Raw genomic sequence first — 25,000 nt, 5'->3', positions numbered from 1 at the left:
CGCGAGCATCACACGGAACCATGAGACGATGCTTGTGCGTCAATTTATTCTCAGTTTTGGGTAGCGTCTTGGAAGAAAGCCTCTTTAGTTAATCATCAGAATCTGTTATGCTGAACGATACTGCAGGAGGTCCCCTGTTTTATGCATCGCTTACAATGGGAGATGGTACCAGTTATAATGCATGGGATGTAAAATGCAACGACTTGTCAATAAAACAATTATTTTTTTTAGCAAACATTATCGAGCAAAGGAACCACGCACTTGCAGGACAATGAAAAAAGTGAAAATCATGTGAAAGGAAAAATTTCTTTTGAAATATCTTTATGAATATTTAAAACAATCAATTCTAGGAGAAAAATCACGAATCAGACACCAGTTCCGTTGCATTCTTAATTGCGGCACAATACGAGACCAGAGACGGAGCCTCCCAGAATTCTCTATGTATCAAAGTTTCTACCAATCAATAAATGTTGAATTTCAGAGTAACGAGGCCATAGGATCTCTCTCAAGGGGAGGAGGCAAAGCTACACAAAATGTAGCTCTAACCTGTATGATAAATAACAGGTGTATTGAGCAATTTCTTTCTACTTACCATTGTATACTTCCTCAAAACTGAAAAAATAAAATGCATAAATAAAACACTCAAATAAATTAACTCATACATACATACATATAGGCTACCGGGGACAAGAGATAAACAAAATTAAGGTTAAATAATTACCATAAGAAGCATACAGGCCTACAGCAATTCAGAATTAATGCAATCAATCAAAATATTAACGAAACCTGGAATGATGCAAATATAGGTGCATGGACTACTTCTGGTACACAGAGGACAAGCGAGACAGTGAACAGCAAGGAATAAGTTTCTAGTTTTTAAAAATTATGATATATTCCCTTTATTTAAATACTCCCAGCCTTGCACTCTCTCGCAACCAAAAATCACAATTCCCCGCGCTCTCGTTTATCATGATAACCTTTATTTTTGCAATTAATCAGACTTTCATGCATTCTACCATATGCTCTGGGTAGCATGAAGTTTTATATCACTGCCTTCACCTCTCTTTTCTCAACGACACTTTATAGCCAAACCGAACGTTAATTTCGTTGATTTTAACTATCCTATACAAATGATGCTTCCTTCTCTAATCCTAAAATGAGAGTTTTTAATCTTGCTTAAAGTATCCACCATAATGAAAATTTTATGTCTACCCCTATACTACTTCGAGAGTCTAATGTCAAATTCTGTTTCGTATAATTCGTTACTTTATTTAACTTCACCCCCAAAGAAAACCCCACCGCTTGTACTTCTGGTAAACTTTGTCCAACTATAAACCAGCTTGAAGTTCTATGTAAAGTTTTGCCAATTGACTTTTATCATCATCCAACCTAAACTAACTTAGGCTCTCTCTCTCTCTCTCTCTCTCTCTCTCTCTCTCTCTCTCTCTCTCTCTCTCATGTAAATACGAACCTATACATAATTTTAATCTTCCTATATAATATGCATAGAGCTCTCAGAACATCATCAAAAAACAGTAACCTTACTTCTGCTCTTCCATGAATCGGAAAGTGGAAATCATTTTGAGATTATTTTCACCATTTCCCACTACTGTTTGAAAACGTTAAATTATCCTACAGCTAGATTCCAAACGGTCTATCCTAACAACCACTCTTCACCTTAGGAACTTGAGGCCCCTCAAGGAGAAACGTCTTGGGACAGTTTCCTTTAAAACAATCCATTTTACGGTGACCTAAGCAATGCATTAGGTATGCACTTGGTAGTTAGTTGGCTGTGGTGGAGAAGGACGGGGGACTGCTGGGCTAAGAAACGTCACCAGGCATATACAAAAGCAAAAAAATAAGTCAGCTGGAACTGGAGACATGAGAAACAGGATTATGTTTACATCTCTCCGTCGCTGAAAGAACAAAGCCTCAAATAGGAGAAGCAATGGAATGAAGGTACGAATGTGCAATACATATGAGGTTCAAAATTTCATGCTGAATACAATACTATAAACGCTCACAAACACCTAAATTGTAATCTCCTGCTGCAGACATTTAATTTGTAAACAAGTTGACGTATTTTTTTAAAAATGTATTTCTCGAAAGAAATGCGAGGAAATATTGGCATGAGGCAACTTATTCGTCTTGCTCGGACAAACAACCCAGTATCTGAACACCCTTGAACATCGCTCTATAACTGTTAAGATGGGGTCTGAAAATGGGGCAATCTATTTTCAAAGGTAAGTTAATCAGTTTATTAAGTTTATTGTTAAACTTTATTGTTCACTTCACTCATCATTTTTTCCATTTATTCTCGTCACTTTGTAGGGTCACATAATGAAGGATACTTTCCACTTTAAAATTTCATGTGACGTTTGATATTTTGTCATATTTATTATCATTATTATTTCCATACTTAGCATCCTTTTTCCTAATGATAAGGAATTTTATAATTTAACAGCAGCATTTCATGCTTTAAACTGTATTAAAAACCGAACGTATCGAAGATCTGATCAATTTCGCCCTGATCTTCAAAACTTTCTGATTCTAATAAATTCCTGAATACATTTAAAAAAAATTCCCGTGTGCTACAGATACAAAAAAAAAGGGAAGACATCAGGATATGATGACAGACGGAAATAAACACAAATGGGAACAAACGTGCAACCTAGGAGTTTGGCACAAGAACCATTACACGTCAACACTGCTACTTACATCTGTAACAACAATAACTACGACTAATAGTGTTAGTCCATTGTAATTTCTGCGGTTAAACAAGACGTCACAAAAACTCAAGAGGTAGAGGGAGCTGTTGCGCGAACTTCCCGTAACACGAGTGACAAATTAAACTTCCAGTTTCCAGTCTTAATGCATCACGATGCTCCAGCATCATCATCGTCATTATCATCATCATCATCGTCATCTCCAATGGAAATGGAAGGGAGGGATGAGAGACAGAACCACGAGAGGAGAATGATAAATAAGGAGAAAGATGAAGAAGGAGAGTACGTTTAAATATTAGCTAGTGGCGGTGTTGCCAACACATTAGATTTGGGGAGATAAGCCTGAGTCGACTGTGATAGCGGTCATCAGATGGCTGCAATGACAATCATGTCCTTGCTGAGGAATGATTTGTATAGGAGAGGGGACACAGGGGGGGGATGGGCAAGGACGGTCTAGGGGAATGATGGAATAGGATTGGGGAGGGGACGTGGCTGGTGGTGGTATTTCGGAATGTCAGGGATCAAGAGGAGGGAATGGGCTTAGCAGGGAGGAGGAGGAGGAGGAGGAGGAGGAGGAGGAGGAGGAGGAGGAGGAGGAGGAGGAGGAGGAGGAGGAGGAGCTGGAAGGAGGAGGAGGAGGAGATTTTGATTGCAGACTTTGCTGGATGAAATTACAAGGCCTGACGTTACTTAATAACGATGCTATTGATGATTTCTGATTTGGGCAATGACATGGTTTGAGAGAAAGGGGACATCAATGAAAATCGGACGGGGCTTCTGTGCAGTGGCAAATCGTCGCCAAGAGGCTAAGCCGTTTCCGGACCAAGGCTATCATCTAGAGGACATAAGTCAGCGAATTATGTCTCTCTACGTCTCAAATTACTTCTCTCTTTCCACATCTTTACAGTGTGTCAGGGAGAGGTGGCTCAAGCTGTATCGTCGGAGGTTCAGATGGTCAGAAAACCATAAAAGCGACTGAATTACATCGAGAGAGAGAGAGAGAGAGAGAGAGAGAGAGAGAGAGAGAGAGAGAGAGAGAGAGAGAGAGAGAGTATTGTGTGACATAATTGGTATATGTCTTCGGGCACTTGAAACATACGTGATGGCAGATTGACCTGGAATAAAACGGGATCTATCAGACCTCGGGGTAGCATCTGCGTCATCCTTTCAACCTCTTCCCACGAGGAATCCATGGGCTGTTTAACATGTCTTCCGCTACAAAACGACACCACTGATTAATTTACATATCTATAAAACAAAAACAAAAATATAATTGGTCAAGTTGTTTACGAATTTATTTTTTTCACTTGAGATTAATCATTATATATATATATATATATATATATATATATATATATATATATATATATATATATATATATATATATATATATATATATATATATATAATGTATGGATGTATACATACATACATATTAAGATGCTGTTTAAAAGCTGAATGTGAAGAAGACAAACGTAACTGGAACTGAAAAAGCTAAAGCAAATAAAAGATTTAAGAAAAAACATTCTCTCTCTCTCTCTCTCTCTCTCTCTCTCTCTCTCTCTCTCTCTCTCTCTCTCTCTCAATTCTCACCAGAGGAACTTGAGACCCCACAATGAGAAACGCCTTGGGAGTTAAAAAAAAAAAATTACGGTGACGTAAGCAACGCAATACGTATATACTTGGTAGTAAGTTGGCTGTGGTGGGGAACGACAGGGAACTAGAAACCTATTCCTAAAGGAACTGCTGAGAACAGGAAGCTTAACATCATCTGGCGTCAACCCTTCCAGAGGTGAAAGATTTATATATGGACAAACATATCACATGTTGTGGATAAATGCGTTTATTTTTTTCTACGAAAGCTCGTCGTCCAGCCCACAACCAGCTCTTCTGTCTATTGACCCTTAGGTAACTATACAGAGTGAAGATCTCTTGAGTTCAAGCTTTGGGACGGTACGTAACGTCCCTAGGGTCAGAACTTGTCCCCTCGACTCACTCTCGCGCGCACGTACATACATACAAACCTACATACGTATACACATACATTTTTTCGTGTTCATCATTATATATATATATATATATATATATATATATATATATATATATATATATATATATATATATATATATATATATATATATATATATATGTATGTATATACATATGCGTGTTTTATTAACGTGTTAATCAATAAAATTAGTACGTTATTTCTAAAAAAAAAGGCACAATTAAAGATTTATTCATTGTTAACCACACTACAACTGTCTATCTAAACACGGAATGTCTGCTCACCTACCACCATAATACAAAGAACCGTAATTTTGCACAAAATGCTGTTATACGGTCTAACGCACACTTTAAGCCGCATCTCGCGATTTGGACTCAATCTAAAAACTGCAATCAAAAAGCCTGAGAACAGACTGAAATCCCATCAAGTGATGTCACACCCGATGACAAGATGTGAAGCCCCATCACCAGAACTTTTTATTATCCTCTGTGTTTTATATCAATTACCATCGAGCACCGTATCTATTAAAGTGTCATAACGTGTAAATGGAAATAAAAGCATGCAATCGCGCTGAAAACTTCCACAGCATCCACACATACACAAGGACCCGTGAAAATGCATATCATGTTTTACATCCATTACCATCCAGCAAGATATTTGTTACTGTTTCGTCCCGTGTAAAGAATGGAGAGGAAAACAAAAATTTTTTGTATATCCTTTTTTTTTTTATCCAGTAAAGGGTCAAAATAACAGACTAGCACACCAAATTACGTGTACAGTTGTCTGTGAGCGCACTTGATACACTGGTTTCTTTTCATACTTATAATGCTAATGCTGATATATTGAAGTGCTCACGTCTTCATTTACACAAACAGTGCGAGGGACCAGGAAAAAATTCCCATGTGAGCCATAATCACTGATGATACCGATTTTATTACTCTTGTCCTTTGCGGAACACTGCGTTAGAAGCGGTGACGATAATTACATGTATTACTGATGCCATTGTTGAAACTACTAATATTATTCACAATGTATGCACATGACTGCGAAACGTATCCGGAGAGGACACCAAAATGACTATTAATCTTCGCAAAACACAGACCCCTACCTTAGACAAAACGACAAAAGCTAAGAGCTGGCACAGGTGGATCAGATAGAAATGCAACCAGCTGTACCTTAGAGTCCACGAGAGCACCGGTGTGTTTTAAATGATACTACAAAACAATAACATCCTACTCCGCGACTCCATCCTCTCGGGCTATCAACGTAAAGACAGGGGAAGACGGCAAAAGAGTGTGTATTAAACCTACTTCGTGGTTTCAGCCGCATTATCACGACCCGGATAGATCTGGTCGTAGGGCCTAATTGCATGTCATACAGAGACCATTTGTCACCACCGGTCTTCCCGCCCGGAGACCCAAAGACCCAATAAGTCTTGGACTTGATTGGAGAAAGGCTAAATAGACTAACGCTCGTCACACTGATTTACGGCTTCTTTTTTTCTCTCTCTCTCTCTCTCTCTCTCTCTTTGATATATCTACATTACAGAGGGCACTGTTACAAGAAAAATGGCTTATTTCACATCTTTCTCTTCCTTTTCCATTTCTTCTAAGCCATAAGGGGTTGTGGGAAAAGACTGAACATAGTTGCTGATAACTTGCTGAATTCAAAAAGTGTTCTGAAGTTTTTAGTATACAAAAGTCATATATAATCTGTTATATAAGCGTTCCAATTTTTAGTAATAAAGTCTTCCATAAAATATTAACCTGTATGTCCAATCTATACAATATATTCTCCCATGAAAATATTACCGTGTGTGTAATATATAAGAATTCATAAATATGCACAATAAATACTAAAATTACACTAATACAGAAGAGTAATCTTATTCCAAGGACAAAAGAATCGAAGATGGGCGTTACCGTTCTCGCTTCCAGCATCAACCGTTTCACCATCCTTGCGAAGTCTCACGGCAGAGAAAACTATCAATGTGCTCTAATTTGATCAATTTGGAGATGTTCCCAACAGCTCAAGGTTAAATATTATGGCAATATGGTTGAAATATTTAGCATGAAGACCATAAAAAGAAGAAAATCCAATTCGTATTCATTTGAATTACGTCCTACGAACGTCACCTTCACCAGGTCTACAGATATCATCCTGATTATTATTCTCAAGATCTTCCCGCTACATTTTGCCATCTGAGTTTTAAATCTCAAAAGTAACGTGTCACGGCCAAGAGTCGCCCGGTTCATGTCATGGGGAGATCTGCTTTCATCCGAGATTCCAGAATCACTATTCTCGTGGCAGTGTTTTCATTTAACAAGGGGAGTCTTTTAACACCTTTTTTTTTTGCACTGACCAGGTATGTTTTAGGAAGGCACACCCGTCTTTGCATTTTTACTATAAGCCAAGTGGATTCTCAATTCTCTCAGCCTTCAACTGTGCTCTGGTTTCTCTACCTTCCCTGGTTCCTTTATGGTGTGCTCATATTTTACCGGCTTATTACGCCTTTTCGATGTCAGCTAGGCCAAACCTGAAACTGAAACCTATTTAGAACCATCATGCCGTGGCGAATTAAACCAGTTGACCTTTCTCTAGCACTGGAATTTCAAGTCATCCGCGTGACTAAGAAGCATACGCTACCAATCAGCTCTTTGTTGGGTGAGTCGGCAGAGCTGCTGACTGTCATTCGATGGGCCGGAGTTCAATTCCCCGGCCGGCTGATGAAGAGTTAGAGGAATTTATTTCTGGTGATAGAAATTCATTGCTCGCTATAATGTGGTTCGGATTCCCCAATAAGCTGTGGGTCCCGTTGCTAAGTAACCAATTGGTTCTTAGCCACGTAAAATACGTCTAATCCTTCGGGCCAACCCTAGGAGAGCTGTTAATCAGCTCAGTGGTCTGGTAAAACTAAGGTATATTTAACTTTCTCTCTAACTAAGATCATGACAATGATACAGCCGTACTGAGCACAGTCTCTATCCTGAAAAGCTCATTCAAAGCCACACAGCTTCTATATTTTCGATTCGGTCGTCAACTCCTCGTCGGCTGAGCTATCTATTTTAGGGGTGAACTCGGAGGCCGCGTGGCAAATAGTAAATAAGACAAGGATTATGCGTTACTCCCTTCAAATGATAGATATTACGCAACCTCGCCTAACGCGTTTATTTACTGGTTTCCTTCCTCATCCAAGATTTATTTCTCTACAGTTTTTAATAACCGCAGCATTTGTGCGTTGCAATTCATGAAATGTAAATTCCTCAATAAAAACTTGTTATAAGAGTCGGTTATTCACTGGATTTGAACAAACAGACCACAGCCATTCATATGGTGATGAATCATTTCAAACGAAATAGAATTTCGTAAAATTCAGAAAGAAGAAAAGATTATTTGGTACCTGGCGGAGGGATACTACAATAAGAGAAATAAGGCCAGGTTTCACCAGATCTCTCTTTTTGTTCGTAAAATTAAAATGTAAAATTTATATTTTCTATAACCCACCTATCTTTAAAAACTTTATACGAAATATAACGATAAAAATTATAAATGAAGAAATACCTTTTATATCAATTTTGCACTGGAAAACAGTAAAAACGTCACAATCACTCTTTAAAGGAATGACATGTTCGATTTACGTACTTCGGTTGACTAAGCCTAAAAATTCTTAATTTCCATTCTAAGGTGTTTCCACGTTTGGCCGGTGAAAGAATAATTTTCACGAAAACATTAGTAAGAAAAAGAGAGAAGGAAAGCAAAGAACAATGGCCGAAATGGAAGTTTAGGGACAACGTAGCTTCATTATGTGCTACGTAACCGCTGCACCCAAAATATATTAAGTGTAGGAGGATAACCCTTCACTACTTACACCACCAGTTTTAATTTCGGATGAACTTACCACTGCACATCCATCTGCTCCTGTAACATCCGAAGCAAAGGCAAAGTTCTTTGAACATTTCTTGTATATGTCCAAGTAGTGAAAGTCATTGAAAGTCATAAAACTGAACTAAAGCAAAATAATTGAAAAAATATTGACCAGCAGATGTTGAGGTGGCCTGATTGATCATCCTGAAGGAATTTCCCCGTGTCAAATATAAATGACTGAGTTTTATTTTTTCTTTTTATATAACTACTGTGGCAGTAGTTATAAAAAAGGGGGGGAACTGTGTATATATGAAGCATGGTGCAATAAATGTAAGGAGAGTCGATGTACTACTGATGAACGCCTTTTGCGCATGATCTAAATCATTGTTTTTCATGTCTTTTCCAAAGTTTTCTTATTTATCGCGATACAGTTTCTGCAGGATCAATTTAGCAACAACTGTTATAAGCTTTATTTTTCACTTCAGCTTCCCGTTGTCAAGACATAATTACCCTTAGTACAAATTACGAAAAGAAAAGACAATTGTTGTTATCTGAACACTTCACGCACACGCAATCGCAAATGAAGGACCTTCCATAATTTTCTCTTTGTTCAGTTAGGTAACAATCAAGTGAGGGCTCACTACCAAACCCCTGAGGAGGAGGAGGAGTGGAGGAAGGAGAGGAGCAGGAGGAGTGGAGGAAGGAGAGGAGTAGGAGGAGGAGGAGGAGGACAAAGAATAATGCTTAGCCCATAGAACATAAATCTCAGAATCCCATTTAAGTATCTTGGGGAATCTGGACGTTGCCATCATTACGAGTGTGTGTATTTAGATCCCGTATCGTAGTTTACTGACCGTGGATAATTAAGTAACAGGAAAAAAAAGTGTAGAGCTTTCTAACATATCCTCAACCTATTGCAGCTGCAATCACCATGAATTTATTATTCAATTACCAAAGAGAAGGTTTTTGGTGTTTGGAAGAAAACCTGTTCTACCTCAACAGCCGGGAAGGTCAGGATAATTAAACTTCCTTATCATATTCCTCGTCTCTATTGTATTTGGTGCATAAAATGAGGTAAGTAATGATAGCTAGCAATTTTATGGTAACTCTATAGTTATTCCGTGTATCCAGTTTCTAAATGCACACACCAAATGAACGAATGAAGATATTTCACAACAAACGAACAGGTTAGACATTTCGGGTTTTTGTACGATTTGTAAAACGTGTCAGACTTTCAAATCGTAAAGTCGTGACACCATCGAGCTTTTCGTTTGAAACAGAAACATAATTTGGGTATGGTTTTCTCAGATTTCTTTTGTATGATTAAAGAACCTTATTCGTTGAAAGCCATACCTCCTCTGTGAGAATATTATGGCTAAGAAAATAACTTAATCTTTCTTATTTGAAGATTACAAATGTGTGTTGTAGATATTTTTTATATTGTCAATCATAACTTACAATTTCTAATACTTTTGTGTGAGGTTGTCAATCAACAAAGTAGTTAAGCCAGATAAGAAAAACCCAAAATATTCTCTGCACTATCAACTTATCTTCAGTTTAAATATGATTGATTGATCTATGAAATTTAGACTGTCAAGCCAAGCACTGGGGCACTTTCAGTAATTATGAGCTTAGGAGAGTGAAATGAAGGAAATGGAGTGCTTGGACAGTAAGATAAAGTGATCCATAAAATAAAGGAAATGAAGAACAAAGACCTAACGATGGTACTGGGAGAAAACACCACAGCTGCACTAACAAATAATAGCTAAAAATGGTTTGACAGCAATGGGGAAGAAAGGAAATGGGAATAGATGTGATATATAAACCAGCAACAGGAAAAAGTTAAGTATACCTTAGTTTTACCAGACCACTGAGCTGTAGGAAAGATAGGAAATGGAAACAGATGTGATGTAAAGTAAAAGACTAAAAATGGAAGTATCTAGGGGTCGAGGGACTGCAAACACCCTTTGGCCAATGCCTATGGTGCACCGCGTTAAGTGCTCTAACGCTGAAGCAGCCTAGGACAGAGTATTCTTACATGTGCACATACAGATAGGTACTGACTTTCTGAAGTGAGAAAATGAGATTACGAGCCTCAAAATGTCAATAAAGGAGATTATGCCTGTAGAAAAATAAAATTACTTGTAAGGAAGCCCTCTGCAAGACGCATATTTGCATCGAACATTGTATTTGATATAAATATTTCATTATCATGTCGGGTCACCAGAATGATGAATGCAAGACCAATATCATAGCCCTTAGCAAAATGACATCGATGAACTTGAATATGATAATTAATTAATGTTATTTCTCTTACCTTCCAAACTGCAAAAAACTTTTTGTGAGTGAATAAGGTCTTGACAACCAAATCAGCATTCATTTTTCTGAGATGTCAGTACCATAGATGCTTACAGCCAAAGATGACCTATGTTAATGACGTGATCAATAAGCTATCCAGTTAAACAGAATAAACAATCTTCCAATGACCTTTTACAATTAAAATTGTAAAGGTAAATATGAAAGTTACTTCTGGCTCTCAAAAGTAGACAGTCAATACATAATATTGCTAAACCTTTTACATGCAGTGAATGTTACATAATAGGCTCTTTCCACCTGGCCAGTAGGCTGCTAGATCACAACACACTGCAAACTGTCCCAGCTACCTTAATTGTGACTCATCAGTCCTGCTAATTTCACTATGCAGTAACAGAAACTAATGTTTTGTATTTTTCAAGAGTCATTTGACTTCTGAAAAATTAAAAAAATATTTCAAGAAATATCTATTGTTCCACGATCCCTACAACGACGACATTGTCATGAACTTCAATATAATTTTTGGTGTGTGTGTGTGTGTGTGTGTGTGTGTGTGCGTGTGTTATGAAAGCCGTAATGCTAAGTAATAGTGGAAAACGACCTTAAATTCAAATATATCCCTAACTTGAAAAATACTGAGAGAGAAACCAAGACTAGTGTTCAAGCATAGCAACCTCGCTGTGAACCCATCCACTGGAAGCCAGCAAACGACTGGCTAGATGCCTTCAGACCCCAAGTAAGAGAGGACGAACTGGTATCATTACAAATGTGTTGCAGGAGGGAGGATCCTCGGACACACCCTAATAACCCGCTCTATTCCTCTGTCATTAGACGCGTCTTGATGCCCTGGCATTATCTATCATGGTGTCCCGGGGAAGTATAACTCGTTAGACACACTCACACTTGCGTAAAGAGAGAGAGAGAGAGAGAGAGAGAGAGAGAGAGAGAGAGAGAGAGAGAGAGAATTATATTCCTGACTGAACTTCTGGAAAGGATTCTACAACAAGAGAGAGAGAGAGAGAGAGAGAGAGAGAGAGAGAGAGAGAGAGAGGAGACAGGGGTTAAAGAAATACTGCTACGGAGTACCAATATCATAAAGAGAGAGAGAGAGAGAGAGAGAGAGAGAGAGAGAGAGAGAGAGAGAGAGAGAGAGAGAGATGCGCCCACAGCGATATCATCTGCCTCAAATGCCCCAGGCACCTTAATCCTAAGCTTTGTGTAAGTGCAACGTATTCATCTTTGAGTTCATCAGTATGACTCTCCGCTCTTCCTACTAAAGGATGCGTTTAGTGGTTTGAGGCTTCATTAAAAGGGCGCTCTCTCTCTCTCTCTCTCTCTCTATTATATTCTTAGACGGAAGAAAAAGACCTGATGACATCACACTTGAAACAGTAATCAAACAAAATAGCCTACAAGCAAACCAAACCTGAAGTTCACAGCAACATACCTGAAGAACAAGTGTCCCCATAATGAACCATAACACTTTTTGATTGGAAGCAGAGAAGTTGGATGCACAGCCTAAATCTCGCTCAGCTCACTCACATGTAAGAAACATGTCAAAGGATATACAGAAGCCCCTTAAAAAATGGAACTCTTTTACTGTGTTCAAGGAAAATGAACTATCACGCTAGGAAACCCATAATAAAAGTCAAGACTGATTTTTCAAAAGCTTCATTACATCACTGACAAGCTAGACAAGAGGATTCTTTCACATTTTTAAATGTTTAAGCCAACAAGGCACAAAATAAAACATAACAAATTTCCAACACACTGTTTTAGGGTGTAAACTTAAACACAGTCATTTTCAAAAACATAACTCTAGTCCGACACTATAACTTTGCGTCACAACAACTATGGTCCTTGGCCATAAATATATGTTCATTCAAACCACAGTACATGTTTAAAAATGTTACATCCGTCACCTGTATATAAAAACTGGAAAAATAAGTTAGCAAAGAGAGCCAAAAGAGTTTACTCTTAGGTGATGATAAGCCCGTATATATATATAAAATTATAAAAATCGTCTGTTCCACCAAAATTTAAAACTGTCCTGCCCATACTACCTCCCTCCGCTGAATGATAAAATACCTGTACTCTTCTGTGTGATTTACTAGACAACTTCAGTAGGCAATTACATGATTTCTCGCCATAAGGTTATGCAATAAAAAAAAAAATTCTGCCACACAAAAGGTCACCAGGCCGCAAGAAAATAAGTATAAGGGGAAAACAGAACGCTGCCACTGCCAATGGACTTCAGCTCCCCGCCAACATCACTATAATAAATGGTGCGTGGCGGACAATAAGATGACACGGAAAGGAACGGGAATAAAAAACAAGAACGTTTTTCTGAGATTCTTATAGATATATATCACCATCATGCGATTCTTTTCTTTCTCTGGATTATAGACATAAACAGTTCAGGCCATTTCAAAACCCTTAATATGTCAGCGGTCACCAAAACCTCCGAGCGGAAAAGAAAAAAAAAAAATCGAGAAATAACTATGATTGTGTCAGGTCCCCATTAAGCTGCTCCGCCAGTGACAAATTGACGACAATTCTCCGCTTCCTACTTCTTCCTGTATTTATTCATAATTCTCGTCCCTTTATCAAAATGATTAAGAACCATTCCACCGAGGAAAGGCTGGCTGGATCACTATCATCAGCTTCTGTTTTCCTAACCATTTGTCATCATTTCTGCCGGATTCAGCTCTTTGATGACACTCATTTCGATGACTGATAATAAACAGAGCTGGTTTGACAATGCAGCTCCTAATGTTTACTTAAAAGAGATACATCCATTTGTTACAGTATACGTATGCATTCTGAAATTATCTGTAAATTTTGTAATCAGCGAAGCTAAGGAACGATGGGATTGCCAATGGATGAATGGATAGCCACCAATGAATAGTCACTGTCCCTGTGTACAACCACTTCATGGACAGTTCTCGGGGTAGATGGGGTAGGGTTAGCAATGCCATCCCATGTAAACTGCATTCTATGAAACTTAGAGGTATCACCTACTACTTCAATTATATGGCCAAACAGCAGTCAATTCAAGAAGTAGTGAGAAATATTACGGTATTAAAAAAAAGGGGGGGGGAACATAAGTATTAATCAGGTTGTGGCCTCATATATAAACAGTGTTTGGGATAATGGTTATAAATACCAAAGACGCAATCCCGACAAGAACATATATGAAAATAACTAGTTGTAGTCAGTTGAGAACCAAGAACCTAGATGGTGCTGTTTGTAGGGAACTGGTGAGCAGGATAAAGAAATATATACTGTGTATATATATATATATATATATATATATATATATATATATATATATATATATATATATATATATATATATATATATACATATACACACATACACACACACACACATACACACACACACACACACACACACACAGAGACAGAGAGAGAGAGAGAGAGAGAGAGAGAGAGAGAATGGATCTTTATGTATTGCAGATAGGGAATGCAATATTATGCCTTTATACATCTGTCCCAAGCCGGACGATTAACAAGATAAAGACGGACGAGGAAGTAAAATATGAGAATAATTAGGGAAACTTACAAATCAAATCTAAACTCCAAAACATGAGATAAAACTATGGGAAAATAGTTAAAAGAACTTGTTTCACTCAGATACAAATGATGGAGCTACTGAGCAAAGCACAAAATTACAATGAAACTATAATGAGTTCCATATGACAACATCGCCATTTGTTATTCTAATAAGCAAAAATGCTTGCGCTGAGATCACATAAAAATTCCATTTTAGCATAGTCACACCTTTCTTATGTTTACATAACTCTCAAAATTAAAATATCTTTTAGTTATGTCAGAACTTCAACTCTTAAATTCCTGTCACCTTATAAATCTTATAAACCAAAGGTGCATAACTTTAAGACATAAGATACCTTAAGAAAAAGCCGCTTCTTAATAACGGCACACATGAAATCGACATTACATTCACAGCATGCAGTTTGGACCAAATCCTTTTAAAAATCAAGGTCACTAAATACTATCATCACACTTACATCATCTTACCATTTGCGTTATTATTATTATTATTATTATTATTATTATTATTATTATTATTATTATTATTATTATTGTGCATTTATAGTATCACAAACCACGGTATGGATATATTTTTTACAACATACTTCTGATCATTTACATTCCATTACGCCAATTCTAGATAGTAACTTAGTAACCTTCGAACATCGTGTTTTTTAAAACCAGAAAAAATTAATGTACAGCATTATATAAAATTCTAAAACAAACAGTAAAATAATTATTTTAGGGTGGGTGCGGAGTAGATCTCTCAATAATAAATTTATTAAAACAACCTGTAATGTTCTATTATGTATGTATTTATATAATATATATATATATATATATATATATATATATATATATATATATATATATATATATATATATATATATATATATATATATATATATATATATATATATATATATATATATATATATATATATATTACTGACAAAGGAGATAACGAAGTCTTACGCAACCCTAAGATGGCTACGGATCACAATATATAAAATATAATGAATTATTATATCAGCAACTAAATAATTCTAGAATTGAATCCAAAGAAGAACACTCTTAATATCATGAAAGTTAAAACTACATTTGTCGTGCAGTGACTTTTTTTTAAGTTAAAGCTGTATGATTTTACACTTTTTTGTGCACGTTGTTTACATGTAATCTCAAGCATATATTAATACTTAACCCCAAATGCTACAATTACATAAGCCTCAAACAAATACAAAAGTGGTGCAATGCCCACTCTAAAAGTATTTTATCTCCCTGTTATACACGACATGTCTATTAACATAATAAAAAATAAACATGATAGAAATATTAAACACAAAAGCAAATATAACTGTACAGCTAAGTTCAAGTAACTGAAATTCTCTCTCTCTCTCTCTCTCTCTCTCTCTCTCTCTCTCTCTCTCTCTCTCTCTCTCTCTCTCTCTCTCTCTCTCTCCAACAAAAAGATCTAGGGAGTTGCTATAGCAGATGACGTTGGTAATTAACCGATCAATTCCAGCTTATATACCTCGACATGATTTAAAACACAGTATCGTTACAAAGCATTAAACGTAACAAGGTACGGACAGAATTTCATGAAGCCTCCTCCTCCTCCTCCTCCTCCTCCCCCTCCTCCTCCTCCTCCTCCTCCTCCTCCTCCTCCTCCTCCACAAAAAAATAAATGCAACCAATATCAAAAAATCAAGAAAAGAATGGAAGACTTGGCAAATAAGATTTAACTGACTAAGAACCTTATAAACTATGCCTCTCTTGGGTACTGACCAACCATATAAAGCGAGTTCCAATTTAGAGATGCCATCACCTCGCAAAGAACAGGTGGTACATACAGATAGGGGGAGACCGGGGGGATGGGGGAGACCAGGGGAAGGGAGGGGGGAGAAGAAGATTAAAGGAACAGGCAGGGGGGAGAGGGGAAAAGTTAACGTCCTTCATGGACATGGGACAATGGTATCTACATGATTCGTTTGCAACAGGATAATGTCTTCTGCACGAAACATATCTTGTTCATGATTTTCTTCTGAAGACAGCGCGTTTAGAATTAAATTCTTAAGATGGGATCATGTTACTTAAAACAAAACGAGCTCAATACTTTAAAAACTACTCTTCTCAGGAAAACAACCTTCAGAGAATTCCATTTGAGGAAATAACATTCTTGAAGAAATTTCTTCTATAGAAAGTCTACTTGAATAAAAAAATCTTAAAAGTATTGTATAAAATATAAAGCAAAAAGAGCATAATTCAGACGGGACTTTTCCATGAAAGAAAGCATTTCTCGGGAAGAACCTCATCAGCTTCATTAATTAACGCAAATGTGAATACCTTCTGATTTAAATGAAACAATTTTTACTTGTTTCCATAGATTTCACCGTTAATGAAACCAAGCAAAGAAAATGAAACTAAACTAAAACTACAACTAATTGTCTCAGTCGCCACACCCCCCAAAAAATATGATGATAATGCATACAAGTCGTAATGTGAGACTTTAAACTTCGAATAATAACTGAATTTTGTAACTGCATCACACTTTTATCAAATTAATGTACATTAAGCAAGTCACTTGCTTTAGTTTAAAGCTCCTAAATGTTGACAATGTAGGTAAGAAATAATTAAAGACAAACCTGATCACTGTCTTGCTCCCATGCAATAAATGAAACCGTTATAAATGAAATCAAGTTTGAATGTCAAACATCACACAAACATCATATATATATATATATGACTTTTTATCGCATCATATTATATACAATATATACGTCCTTTATATATATATATATATATATATATATATATATATATATATATATATATATATATATATATATATATATATATATATATATATATATATATATATATATATATATATGATATATTTTATATATATCATATTAACTTCATCACATACACAACTGTTCTGTGCATTAGTAGAAACTAAAAGGTCCTTTCAAACTGGATGGTATCTAATGGACTGTTTGCCCAGGAAGAGCTTGTAACTTTTTGATAATAAACAATCCATTAGATACCATCCAGTTTGATTAGGTCCTTATATATATATATATATATATATATATATATATATATATATATATATATATATATATATATATATATATATATATATATATATATATAGAGTGCGTGTGTGTATACTGTCAAAAATTATAGTACTATGCATAAATGTGCAATGACTAGCATAAAAAACAATAACTATAAGTTATTGGCAAGGCTACTGATTGAAGTTTTACTTGGTTCAAAAATAAATTATATAACTCTGTTGCTACATTTTTGGTGAATATTTTCTACAGCAAGGTACAGACTTTTCTTTACTTAAGTCTAACTCGTCGTTTTGACCTTTTATTTTTGTCATTTTGCTCTTTTGAACATTTTACAAAAATATATATCAATTCAGTTTTAAAATCACTTCAAAATGAGCATCCCAACAGAGAACTGTCAAAGAACTAATCAGTGAGTAAGTTCTCCATAGGAGATCACAATTTTTTCACATTTTTCATTTTTTTAATGAATTGTAGCTGGCATAAATATCAATAACTTATACATAACTGGAAAGGCAATTTAACGGCAATGTGCATGGTGAGTAAATATTCATTTGCATCAGTTGTCAGAATTTTGTGTTCATCTAACTTCACCTCACCTTATCTTTCTGACCTTTTATTCCTATCACTTTCTTGATCTAAACTTACTGCAATATATAAAATGATTCTGCTTTAAAATTGTATAAAAATATGGATCATAGCATGAAAACTAACCTGACAGTATTCAGAGAGATTATCGCTAGGAGCAAATATATTCGGTTAACGTTGAGCGTGCTGTAGTAAGGGTGTTACTCATCGCTAAAAAATATTATGAATACGCAGTGTGCTTTATATAGCTGAATTTTGTATACATCAAATAACCCAAAGGTTTTTCAAACACCAATGAGAGGGAGCTTGGCATAAATGTCACTTCCAATAACAATAATACGTAAGAGTGATGAAGTATAAATAAATACATATATGTAAAACAAAGTAAAAAATATTAAATCATTAAAATACAGGGGATTAGTTAATTAAGGAAAAACATACTGCACACAAAGGAGAGTTTATTTTCTTCTATTTCTCGGGATCCACTCCTATAAAGAGAGTCTGCATTAAAACGTATTACCTTTTTCGATCCCATGCATTAAATTTGTACGATGGAAGAGATTACAAGCCCAATGCAGAACCGCTTGCTTTCTACAAACACAGAAAGACTAAACAACAATTTTTTATTTTTGTAATAAGAAAGGACTCTGCTGCATGTTAAAATATACCCCCAACAGTTCATCAGTGACGATCTACATCAGAAAGAGGTTTTAAGAACAAGAACTTTTTTTCAAAAGTTTATCATTATTATTATTGAGAGCCTATACCTTTTATTACGGTCTCCACACTTCACCTGCATAAATATATGAAATTACTGTCGTGATCTACGTCCACCAACGCATTTCTGTACAGTTCGAGGAAACAACACATATAAGGGCGTTCCTTCACAATGTCTGCACACATTATATTACTGGGGAGAGAGAGAGAGAGAGAGAGAGAGAGAGAGAGAGAGAGAGAGAGAGAGAGAGAGAGAGAGAGAGAGAGAACTTTAATGTAATTCTTTCCACGATTCTGCTTAAAAAAAATGTGCATAGGTATGAGTTCTCAAATACCTGAAGAAACGTTTAGGATAGCGCAACAAATAACACCTCCATTATTAAGTCAACAAACGCCAGAGGTCTGAGAAAAAAAAAAAAAACTTACTTTTTAACTTGGGGACGGGAGCCAACCACCTACGGCACAACTAATGACAAACTTGACATAAATCAACATATCTAAAGAGGTCTCATGAAAACACAGTATAGACATATCACACCTAAACGTGTATTTCTTTTACATTTCATATAAACTTTACAGCGAGACTACTACCCAATCGCTAACTGGGAGTAAATGCAGCGAGACATAGCACTTACTGACGAAAGATGTTCACGGAGAAAACCGGATGCCCTTTGCACCGAATCCTACATTATAAATAACCTGCCAAAAGGAATCTTCTGTCACAACATAGGTAACTATTAATCCGGATGAAATTAATATCCTGAAGCTCGAGGGGGGGTACGAGAGTCTTCAAACAAAGAGGCGGGATGACAAGGCATGATCGCTGTGCACCTTAGGTACGTGGGAATCCCATGCTTGTTACAACTCCAATTACAGGAAATCGGGAAACCTTCAAAAATTTCATATATTGCAAACACTTCTGAACACCAATAAGTGTTCATCTCGCAAAAGTACGGTAACGTGTGCGCATAAAAATGATGATCTATTTGTAGGGTAATTCTGAGATTACGTACAAACGCACGAACATAATAGACATGCAACACAGGGTAGACTAACAGATAATTTTCAGCATTCCTTCAATACCTCTGTACGCACACACGTATACACACACACACACATACATATTTATACATACATACATATATACATACACATATATAAATACACCAACACATACGTACAACGTACATACATACATACATACATACACACACTGAGCCGTAAATATAATTTATAATCAAATTCGCTGTACCTTGAAAATTACATACAACCAAAGGGAGCGGCAATTGATAATTGCTTCTGTCCCTACCAGGATTTGAATCTGAGCTTTTGGTTTAGAAACAGCTATATATATATATATATATATATATATATATATATATATATATATATATATATATATATATATATATATATATATATATATATATATATATATATATATATATATATATATATATATATATATATATATATATATATATATATATATATATATATTATATATATATATATATATATATATATTATATATATATATATATTATATATATATATATATATATATATATATATGTATATATATATACACATATATATATATATTATAGATATATATATATATATATATATATATATATATATATATATATATTAAACTCTGACCACTTGGTTACCTCGGTATGCTGAATTCGATATTAAACAAGAGTTGTGGCTTTATATTTGTAAGTATAAAACATGTCATGCGTATATATGAGGAAAACTTTACAAATTTGAACACAGTCAACCCAATAACCACAAAGATACTCCGAAAATAAGATCTGTCATTTAACAGGTTCAACGTAGAACTTGACCTGGGTTGTTTCCAACTTCGCATGACCGCCAGGAACAGACGCATTCAGACACTCACTTCACAGGAGTGAACAAGAAAGATCACTGTGAACCTAGAGAGAGAGAGAGACTACAGGTGTTCGTTCAACCGATTCTGATTCGAACAGTTATTATTATCCTCAACTCCTTTCTAATTCACTGCACCCCACTGCCCACCAGCCCGGCTGCTTCACCGCCAGCGCAAGCTCGGACAACAGGGACCACCATTATCATCATAAACCCTAAAGTATATACCACGTGCACAAGGAGGAGAGCTTGAGCGTCCGCATAAAAGACATTTCCTGTCCTTGGCTACTGCTGCTGCTGTCCCTGCTGCAGGAATACTAGAAGGAAGAAGGAGGAGAAGAAGAAGAGGAGGAGGAGGAGGAGGAGGAGGAGGAGGAGGAGGAGGAATCAGTTGCAGCCACCCATCGCCCTTTGCACTCCGGTGGTTTCCTGCCTTCTTTAATAACGCTTTGGCTCTACTCTAACTTCCCCTCTCCCCAAAACTTCTGCTATTCTTGAAATGAGGCGACATTGACAATCAAGCTGAACTGCAAACTTTATCAAATAAAATATAAATATTTATATTTATATACATATATATATATAAACATACATCCATTTTTATATATATATATATATATATATATATATATATATATATATATATATATATAAAAATAATGCTCTACCTCTTTTAAACTACTCTATTATCACCACTCTCGCTACCTATAACCCTTCTGAAATAAACTGTATGGCTTTTGTTTAGAACAAAATAAAAATGCTATTCCTAAATCAATCTAATAAAAATAATTCTAAGCGCTCACAAGGGTTTCAACCCCGTTGGAATAACTTTTGTCCTTGAAACTTGAATAATATTACTCCAAGATTTTTACCACCTTAACTACATTAACAACCTATCCTTCATTCAATTCCAAACGGGGTAATGAAGGATTCCATCCCTACGATCAACTATGACTTTGAACATATACGCGTTCGTGTCTTCAGCTTAAATTTGAACTTTCCGAGAGACACGGCCTCAGGTAATTGAAACCGTCAAATAGGTCCTATTTTCCAGCATGTCAGATTTTTTTTTTTAATGCTCATCAAGGGATGTCATCGTGTTAAACCAAACTGTAACTAAGAATCGGAAGCAAATTCTGAAAGAATATAAATGAACAGTAACGAAATCATCTGTTACATAACCGCAAAACACTGGATTTGGGAATGGTGCTGCTGCGCCTAATGACATCTGCTAAAATACGATAGACTTGATATATATCCCCCAACCCAATTTATAACATAATATCTTCAGAAACATTCGGTCATTTTTTACTCTCCGGTGGTACTTTCCGCCCTTAACATAGACATTTCAGAAATGATTTCATCGAAAGAAAGATGAAGGAAAAAGAATCGCCTTCCTTCGATCACTAACCTTCCTCGGGAACAGACAGCGATCTTCACCTACCACAGGACCCCCCCCCCCGCCCCCTTCTACTACCCATCCCCCTTTAATAACAAGCAAGGATTCGCCTCCACCCCTTCCAACTCCTTTATCTCCCCCAGGGTGCAACAAAGACCCCCCTGGGCTACCGCCGCCCCCCAGTAGGCTATTACAGAGCTCTAAACCCGACCAACCTACAATCAAGGACTGAGTGAGCTAACCTCCTGCTTCTCGCTCTCCCGACTTCTGCTTGTCTTCTTTTCTCTCATCCCTTATACTGTCCACTTGCAAGGATTCTTTACCTTATACTGTTCACTGGCAAGGATTTATTTTCGTTTCCCTCACACCTTATGCTACCCACTTCCAAGCATTCATTTCTGTTCCGTCACACCTTATGTTGCCTACTTGAAAGGATTCATTTTTTTTTTCCATCATAACTTCTACTGTCAACTTGCATGGATTCATTTCATTTCTCTCATACCTTGCACTGTCGACTTGCAAGGGTTCAACGCTACTTCTTCGTTCTTTATATTGTCCACTTGTAAGGTTTCAATTCTTTTCCCTCATATCTTAATATTTCTTACTTGTCAGGGACCACATCTTTTACCATAATGCCGCTTTAGGAGCCTTTCTTCTACATTAATACTTTATAACGTCCTTTTTAAATGTAATTCAACTCCTTTTCTATAACATCTTCTGGCTCGGTCTCGGAACTTTAACAGTCCAGTTTTAAGCATTCATTTCTTTTGAATTTATACTTAACATACACTTACAAAAGGTCACTTTTACCGTCACATCACAAACCGCCTACTTACAAAGCGTTCATTCCTTTACCGTCACACCTAATAACTCCAAACACGAGTTTACTTTTTTCATGTTAACAGTTTAAACTACACTTGATAAGCATGACTTTTCTGTGGTTTAAACCTTTAATGTTCGAACTAATTACTCTACGAAAACGAAAATTCCTTATTTACAGAATTGAAAGTACAGTAATAACATCACTCGATTTATTTACCTGGCTTATCACTGCGGATATATAGTTCCTCGTTGGACGAGTCGGTAGAGTTCTCGGCCAGCACTCTGCTAGGCCCGAGTTCGAGTCTCCGACCGGCCAATGAAGAATTATAGGAATTTATTTCTGGTGATAAAAATTCATTTCTCGCTATAATGTGGTTCGGATTCCACAATAAGCTATACGTCCCGTTATAGGGTGATCAGCTGGTTCTTAGCCACGTAAAATAAGTCTAATCCTTCGGGCCAGCCCTAGGAGAGCTGTTAATCAGCTCAGTGGTCTGGTTAAACTAAAGTATACTTAACTGCGGATATATAGTAGCACAATGACATAATGACTCTCAAAAGCGATTGTTTAACCAACGGAAAGATTCCAATTTGCTCTTCCACCACCTTCAAGAATATCAGCAACTAAATGTCACGCTGTCTCACTCTACAAGAACGGATTCATTTTCCTGGCAGTGGTATGAACGCTGCTGCTGCTGCTGCGCTGCTCGCGCGTTCAGTTTAAGGGGGTTGCGAAGTTACCTTCAGGCACTATGCCCTTGTGCCATATTATTTACTCGTTTCTAAACAGCTCTTTCTTTATACTCATTTGCTTTTTGTTTTTCCGTTCACTTTCTTCTTTAGATCAGTTTTCCTTTCTTAAAATATACGCAATGTATTATGTGCAGGCTTGTTCAACAAGTAGCAGGCTTTTCAGCTTACTCTAAGTCATATATATATACTTGAATCTTTCCAAATATCGACTCTTTTTAATCTTACAAATCTGACTGTTTTACCTTGAAAACAGATTTCTCTTCTCAGTTTCACATTAAATATTACAGTACGATGTTAATGTACTGTATTATTCACTCTTGTATTAAATATTACAGTACAAGGTTGATGTACTATAAAATTAACTTTTACATTATCATCGGTTAACCTAAATCAGTATCCAACTACTCACAGATAATCAAACTAACATAATACTGACCAGAATTTACGATTGGACATTTCTAACTTCTCTACTTGCAGCAACATGCAACATTCCATTATTTCATTTCTATTTTTTTTAAGCATCCATTTAATTGACTGACGCCTTCTTCAAGATTTTATTACGTAACTACTACAATTTCAAAAGTTTATTTTTACATTTTTCAGCTTTTACTTTATAATGTGTTATTCTGTTATCAAACTGGTTTGCTTTCGTTGGCTTCTTCTATTTCCATAAATAAGAATCTCCATTCTACTTGTAGTCTGCCATTATTTTGCAAACCCTTGTGAATTTACTCTAAGTACACCTTAGATCAGAAAATGAAAATAAAAAAAAATATATAAAATAAATGAAAAAAATCTCCACCTCAAATTTTGCATGTAACGAACTTGGGTTGTTCGATTTCAATCGTCCAAATTTTCTTTCTACTCTTAAACTGGCTTCCGTTCACAAAGATGATGGCTAATGGCCAAGAGAAAATCCAACTCACTCAATGCAGCGTATGGTATAAGAAAAGAAAACTTTGAAATTTGGAACCTGACATAAAAAAAAAGGTTTCTTACTTGAAAATAACCCTAGACTTCAGCAGATTCTACCTCATAGTTTTACTGCGCGCTTTGCCGATCACGAAAGTGTGTAAAATTCGTTCATTCTTAATTAACAAAATTAGCGTAAATACACGGTCAACTACTATTCGTAAGAGGCTAAAAATAAATTAGCAACCTCCCAAGACCCCACATAAGAAAAAATATACAGACACCACCCTACTTACGAACAATCAACTTGCAAAGATGAAAAGACGCACGGTACTGTATTGATTTT

The 25,000-nt window shown here is 36.2% G+C and overlaps 1 long non-coding RNA gene across 1 annotated transcript in view; it reads right to left on the bottom strand.

Moving 5' to 3' along the window:
- LOC136837532 (uncharacterized) overlaps window positions 1–25,000 on the bottom strand; it is a 102,030-nt gene that overhangs the window by 22,867 nt on the left and 54,163 nt on the right. The gene's annotated exons all lie outside the window — the stretch shown is intronic.

This window comes from Macrobrachium rosenbergii, chromosome 59 (genome assembly GCF_040412425.1).
Source record: "Macrobrachium rosenbergii isolate ZJJX-2024 chromosome 59, ASM4041242v1, whole genome shotgun sequence".
Taxonomy (NCBI): domain Eukaryota; kingdom Metazoa; phylum Arthropoda; class Malacostraca; order Decapoda; family Palaemonidae; genus Macrobrachium; species Macrobrachium rosenbergii.
Note: the sequence above shows the minus strand (reverse complement) of the source record. Positions and strands in the feature narration are given on the sequence as shown.